The 7,310-nt window shown below is 47.1% G+C and overlaps 1 protein-coding gene across 3 annotated transcripts in view; it reads right to left on the bottom strand.

Moving 5' to 3' along the window:
* CABLES1 (Cdk5 and Abl enzyme substrate 1) overlaps positions 1 to 7,310 on the bottom strand; it is a 129,249-nt gene that overhangs the window by 103,558 nt on the left and 18,381 nt on the right. Inside the window, exon 1 of one of the 3 annotated variants that reach the window (XM_011939248.1) lies at positions 3,961 to 4,088. The exons of the other annotated variants lie outside the window; for them this stretch is intronic. The gene's annotated coding sequence lies outside the window, so the exon portion shown is untranslated. Of the gene's footprint in view, positions 1 to 3,960; positions 4,089 to 7,310 lie in introns of those variants that run through there. 3 annotated transcript variants of the gene reach the window in all.

Below are 7,310 nucleotides of genomic sequence, written 5' to 3'. Positions count from 1 at the left end.
AACAGAACCACTGCTCCACCTCCTGTTCCCAGCCTAGAAGATTCTAAGACCCTGACCAGGCCAGGTGAGGTGGCTCACGCCTGTAATCCCAAAACTTTGGGAGGCCAAGGCAGTTTGATCACTTGAGGCCAGGAGTTCGAGAGCAACCTGGCCAACATGGCAAAACTCTTTCTCTACTAAAAATACAAAAATTAACCGGGTTTGGTGGTGCACACCTGTAATCCCAGCTACTCAGGAGCCTGAGGCAGAATTGCTTGAACCCAAGAGGAGGCGGTTACAGTGAGCCGAGATAGCGCCACTGCACTCAAGCCTGCACAACTGAATGATACCCTGTCTCAAAAACAAACACCCACCCACCCAGTGGGGCACATGACTGCTGTTTACTAGCATCTCTACCAGATGCTGGGTAGCAGAAGGAAAGGAAGGGAAATGGGCAGTTTTAAACACACTTTAGTGGCCGTTGAGATAGTGCTTTGGGGGTGGCATGGTCATTTGCTCTTCACCCAATTACGCTGCTTTGCAGCATCTCTTTATATCTCATCTTCTGTTCCTTAAATTCTCACACGTTCAAGGCAGGGACTATTCAACGCAACAGGTGCCCACAAATATCTGTTCATTAGCTTAGCTGTCTACTCATCGAAAATGACACAGACTTTGACAAAGGTCTGTTTAATCTGCTCACTGCCGACAGTTAAACTGGATAAATACAGCTCGAAAACACTTTCCAGGCCCAAACTATGTAACCGAAACATGAAAAGAACCGGAAAATTACAAAATCCCTTACTGGCTGTGTACGGTGCAATGACAGCTGTACTATATATTTTCCTAATTTATTTGGGGTCATCACTGATGGACGCAACATACATTTCCCAAGTACCGATCACACTAACTGATAACCATGGTTGAAACACATAGAAGGTCTACACGCTACAGGGTGCTGCGCATGGATTCAAGCACTAAATATAAATCAGGTCTCACATTAACCTCAAATGTTTGGTGTTATCATTTTTTTGAGAGAGGGTCTTGCTGTGATGCCCAGGGTGGAGTGCAGTGATGCCAACACGGCTCACTGCAGCCTCGACCTGCCAGGCTCAAGCAGTCCTCCCACTTCAGCCTCCAGAGTAGCTGGGACTACAGGGGCACACCATCATACCCAGCTAATTTTTTTTTTTTTTTTTTTAAATAGAGATGGGGTCTTCCCGTGTTGCCCAGGCTGGTCTCAAACTCCTGGGCTCAAGTGATCCACCTGCCTCAGCCTCCCAAAGTGCTGCCATTACAGGCATGAGCCACTGAGCCTGGCTGTTATTACTATTTTTATTTACAATTAAGGAAACCAACGATCAGAAATGTTTTACTTTATTTAAAAATTGCCCGGCCGGGCGCGGTAGCTCAAGCCTGTAATCCCAGCACTTTGGGAGGCCGAGACGGGCGGATCACGAGGTCAGGAGATCGAGACCATCCTGGCTAACATGGTGAAACCCCATCTCTACTAAAAAATACAAAAACCTAGCCGGGCGAGGTGGCGGGCACCTGTAGTCCCAGCTACTCGGGAGGCTGAGGCAGGAGAATGGCGTAAACCCGGGAGGCGGAGCTTGCAGTGAGCTGAGATCCGGCCACTGCACTCCAGTCTGGGTGACAGAGCCAGACTCCGTCTCAAAAAAAAAAAAAAAAAATTGCCCAAAGTGGAGAACAGCAAAGCTAGGATTCAAACCTGGGAAGGGTGGCTCCAGGATTTACACTCCCAATCACAATCCTATGCTGCAGTTTATTTTATTTTTTGAGACAGGGTCTCGCTCTGTTGCCCAGGTTGGAGAATAGTGATCCTCCCACCTCAGCTTTCAGAGTAGCTGGGACTATAAGCACGTGTCACTATGCCTGGTTACTACGCTGCTTTTCATCTAATTAAATCATATAGCAATTACTAGGAAGAGATAACTTTTTAAACAGTATTAAAGTATGATGTCGGCCGGGCGCGGTGGCTCAAGCCTGTAATCCCAGCACTTTGGGAGGCCGAGACGGGCAGATCACGAGGTCAGGAGATCGAGACCATCCTGGCTAACATGGTGAAACCCCATCTCTACTAAAAAATACAAAAACCTAGCCGGGCGAGGTGGCGGGCACCTGTAGTCCCAGCTACTCGGGAGGCTGAGGCAGGAGAATGGCGTGAACCCGGGAGGCGGAGCTTGCAGTGAACTGAGATCCGGCCACTGCACTCCAGTCTGGGTGACAGAGCCAGACTCCGTCTCAAAAAAAAAAAAAAGTATGATGTCAGCATTTAAATTCCATCATTTAAGGCACTCGTCCCATGTCGCCAGCACAGCCGGGTGAGAAGGAAGAGGCCTTCAGAGCCTGAAAGATTCCACTTCCCTTCTGCCATCAGCCTGGCTCACATTGACTCTCTGATTCTTGGCTTCCTCATCCACAGGGAAGAGGACAGAAAGCCAGCCCGTCCCACCTCAAGGGTATTACGAGGAATAAATGAGACTGGCTAAGGAAGGCCTTTGTAAAAGAGAAAGCAGACTCCTTCCAGGAACCCCCAATCTACAGAAGCCCCCCCAGCATACAGTAAGCGCTTGACCACCTGGATAAAGTATAACTGATCCTCATTAACCCCAGATTCTGTATTTGCTGATTGGCCTACCTGCTCAAGTATTTTTAACACATATCTATTTTTAAGTAAAATAGACATGGGATTAAGCCATGTTGCCCAGGCTGGTCTCCAACTCCCGGGCTCAAGTGATCCTCCTGCCTCGGCCTCCCAAAGTACTGGGATTACAGGTGCGAGCTACCGCGCCGGGCCCTACTTGCTAAAATTTATTTGTAACCCCAAAATGGACACTCATGGCACTTTCACTGTCATTTCGCTGACATGAGTGTGTGCAAAGTGGTGAAAAATTTGAGTCACCCAACACAAATTCCCAGCTGAGGTGACCAAGGCTACATGCCTTCTTTCAGCTCATTCTTGTCCTTTTCTTGGCATTTTAGTGCCATATTTTTTGCACTTTTGTGCTTTTTGTTGGTGATTTCGCTGTTTAAAAGGGTCCCAAGCACAGTGCTAAAGTGCTGTCTCGCATTCCTAAGCAGAAGCAGGCTGCAACGTGCCTTACAGAGAAAACACATGTTCAAGAAGCTTTATTCAGGCATGAGTTACAGTGCCACTGTTTGTGAGTTCAATGAAGAATCAACTATATATATTAAATTAGGTGTCTTTAAATGGAAATGCACCTAGAACAAGGTATACATTGATTGGATGATGGAAATGTGTGACCAGAGGCTCACAGGAACATAGCTACCCACGTATTTGCCTCAGGAGCAATGGATTAGTATTTCCTAATTCAGTGCTTGCAGCAACTCTAAGAAACAAACTACTGGGAGTAATGAGATTTGACTATATTAGCTAAAAGCTGTATAATGAACATTCACTCCCTCAGAGTAGAGGCAGCTACCGCAGGAGGACAAAGCACAGGCACTGACATCCAGGGGTCCTGAAGCGAAAGAGGAAACACACAATCTTGGTGACCGCTGGGCCCCCAGGTCTCCCCCCCTTTCACAGCCAAGTAGCCTTTGGCCAGCACCAACCCAGAGAGCAGAGACAAGGGCTCTCGTCCTTCTATCCAAGGTCCATGGAGCTCAGAAGCACACGGCAGGCTTACCTCCCAGGGCCTCCACGGTTCCTTGTCATCCATGTGGGAGTCTAGGGCCCAGCCCCTGTAGGAAATACCAAGGCTGGTCTTGGGGGCTGGAGGACCCTCCATGGAGCCCCCTCTGTCTAAGATGACCTGACGCCACTCACACCACCCTCCAGCCCCGCTGCTGGCCCACATCAGGACTGACATCCCGCTTTTCCAGGCTGAGCCTCAGAGAGCGATTCCCAACAAAAGACCATCAGCATCCAAAGGTGGGAGCCAAAAACCCAGACTCAGTTTTCTGGGTCCCCCAGGCGGTCCTCTGACAGCTTACGTGGGAAAATCTGCATATATTCTTACACGGCAACCCCTCTTAGAAAGCCTTCAAGGAAGGAGGCAGAGGCATCAGACCTCTCCAAGCTCATTTTATGAGTCATTCGAACACCAGCAAGAAAAACAGCCTGGAGGCTAAGCAAGCACTGTTGAGACCAAACCTAAGACTCCAAATGAAAAAGCTATTTTCTTAAAGCCATAGGGGAAAATGTGTACTGCCACCCTGTGACTCTGGGATCCCGCCACGCTGGAGACCACAGGAGGTCCTGCTGCCCCAGACAGAAATACCCTTGTGTTTCTCCCTGAGGTTGAAGGAAAATGGAAATGAAGCTACCAGCTCTGGACACAGCTACACAAGGCTGAACTAGCTCCCAGTGAAAGCGGGAGATGCCAACGCTAATCAAATGTCACCTCCAATACTTTTGCCAGGGCTATAAAAAGAAACTGGAGACTTCCTCCCTTGGGCATCTTCTGTTAATTGCCATTTATAAAAGTTCTGTTTTCTAGGTCTGTAATATGCATTATTTTCCCTTTGAAAACAAAAAGAAACTCCTAAAATATCAATCGGCGTTCCAAATGGCAAAGTGATTTGCTTCCCAACTCACACTCTGGGATCAGCTCAGGAGTCTGTCTGAAATGCAGGCATCTGGTACCAATTTGTGACAATATAAAATCAAAGCTCAACTCCTATGTAAATATTTTTTTATTCCAGATCTCACCAGCCTCCATGTATCTTATTCATTTCCTTATACTTCTGCCTTGACTTTTATTTTCTTGGCTCTAACAGAACTAAAGTTACGCATAACGAACGTTGCGCTTCTTAATAAGCTCTACAGGCTAAATTATTTCTGGCTCTGTGAAATGCTGCTGCTCACAAGAGTACTGGATTGAAATATTTTGTTTCCATTGCTTCCAATCTGCCAGGCCCCAATTATTCGATTACGTTTGTAGCAAACAGGGTCAAATAAAAAAGTCTGGTTTAGTCATTCTGTACACACGTAGCAGCTTCCCACTACCAGGGACTGGATGGGTAAGTGACATATCAGTGTATGTTCTTACACAGTGCAAGTGTTGAACAGTACAGGTGTCCAGAAACCCCGCCCCATCCTAAAACAACCTGTTTTGTTCAGAAAGGTCACAAAACTTGTTTAGATAAAATGTCACAAGTGTCAAAAGGCAAGAGAGCAGAGAGGGAGAGGATAGGCTTCCATTAGAAGGGATCCCCACTCTATGTGACTTGGTGAGAAAACTCAGTTCTCTAAAGTTCAAATCCCTTACTGACGTGGTGACATCAGCCCCCACAAAATCTGCACGGCCCCAGCAGAGTATATGGGATACAAGAGTCATATCAGATATTTACTGAGACCTACATTCTAGGTACTATAAGTACCTTACAGAGATCTCCGATTTGCTCTTCGCAGTTACACTATGAGGCACCCGATTGTTAAATATCGTCTCCTCCTCTTTACGGATGATAACCGAGGATCCAGGAGATTAAGGAACGGGCAGATGTGGGATGTGCAATTTCCCTATGGCTCAGTCGATCATAAAGTACAATAGGCACACTATTATGAAAAACCACCAAAAACACAGGAGAAAGACATAAACTGCTGCTGTATGTGGAGACTGCACCTCAGCCTTAATTTGACTTGCCGAGCAAGAGCAAATGGACAGCACACCAGGTGCTTGTTTAGTTACTACAGCACACGATTATGCTGTTTCCAGAAGGCATCTTCTTCACATGTGAGATTGCTCAGACTTCGGCACTTGGCAATCAGGTGAAAACATGTGCAAGTTGAACTAGAAATTCTTTGAAAAAGCTAATGATCTTGCTCTAGATTTTTTTTTAATTAAAAGACTATATGTGTTCAACTGAAACTGAATGAATGAAATCTGATTTGGGATATTTCTACAAATTTTTCTGAGACAGTCTTGCTCTGTCACCCAGGCTGGAGTGGGTGGTGTGACCTCAGGTCACTGGAACCTCTGCCTCCTGGTTACAAGCTATTCTTGTGCTTCAGCGTCCTAGGTGGCTGAGATTAGAGGCATGCGCTATCATACCCAGCTAATTTTTGTATTTTTAGTAGAGACAGGGTTTTGCCATGTTGGCCAGGCTGGTCTCGAACTCCTAGTCTCCAGTGATCTGCCCACCTCAGCGTCCCAAAGTGTTGGGACTACAGGCAAGAACCATGGTGCCTAGCCTATTTTTCATTTTTTGAGATGGAGTTTTGCTCTGTCGCCCAGGCTGGAGTGCAGTGGTGTGATCTCAGCTCACCGTAACCTCCACCTCTTGGGTTTAAGCAATTCTCCTGACTCAGCCTCCCAAGTAGCTGGGATTACAGGTTATGTGTCACCACGCCTGGCTACTATTTATATTTTTAGTAGAGACAGGGTTTCACCATGTTGGTCAGGCTGGTCTAGAACTTCTGACCTCAAGTGTTCTGCCCGCCTCAGCCTCCCAAAGTGCTGGGATTACAGGCATGAGCCAATGTAGCTGGCCCTAGCCTATTTTTTTTTTAATTGTTATGTTCAAAATTCATCTTAAAAGGTAATATTGCTGGTCATAGTGGCACATGCCTGAAATCCTAGCACCCTGGGAGGCCGAGGCAGGCAGATGGCTTGAGCCCAGGAGTTTGAGATCAGCCTGGGAAAGATGGTGAAACCTCATCTCCACAAAAAAAAAAATAAATAAAAATTAGCCAGGTGTGGTAGGGCATGCCAGTAGGCTCAGCTACTTGAGTGGCTGAAGTGGGAGGATCGCTTGAGTCCAGGAGGTTGAGGCTGCAGTGAGCCGAGACTATGCCACTGCACTCCAGCCTGGGAGGAGAAAAAAAAGTAACATTAAAAATGTTAGACCAGCCGGGCACGGTGGCTCATGTCTGTAATTCCAGCACTTCGGGAGGCTGAGGTGGGCAGATCACAAGGTCAGGAGTTCAAAACCAGCCTGGCCAACATGGTAAAACCCTGTCTCTACTAAAATTACAAAAAATAGCAGGGCATGGTGGTGGGCACCTATAATCCCAGCTACTTGGGAGGCTGAGGCAGGAGAATCATTTGAACCCAGGAGGTGGAGGTTGCAGTGAGCCAAGATCACGCCATTGCACTCCAGCCTGGGCAACAAGAGTGAAACTCTGTCTCAAAAAATAAAAACAAAACAAAACAAAACAAACAAAAAACATTTTAGACCAAGGCCTGGCACAGGGGCTCAAGCCTATAATTCTAGCACTTTGGGAGGCCGAGCCAGGCGGATCACTTGAGGTCAGGAGTTTGAGACCAGCCTGGCCAACATGGTGAAACCCTATCTCTACTAAAAATACAAAAATTAGGCCGGGCGCGGTGGCTCAAGCCTGT

Source organism: Colobus angolensis, unplaced genomic scaffold (genome assembly GCF_000951035.1).
Source record: "Colobus angolensis palliatus isolate OR3802 unplaced genomic scaffold, Cang.pa_1.0 Scaffold18, whole genome shotgun sequence".
In the NCBI taxonomy this organism is placed as follows: Eukaryota; Metazoa; Chordata; class Mammalia; order Primates; family Cercopithecidae; genus Colobus; species Colobus angolensis.
The sequence above is the reverse complement of the archived record's forward strand: the minus strand, read 5'-3'. Positions and strand labels throughout refer to the sequence as shown.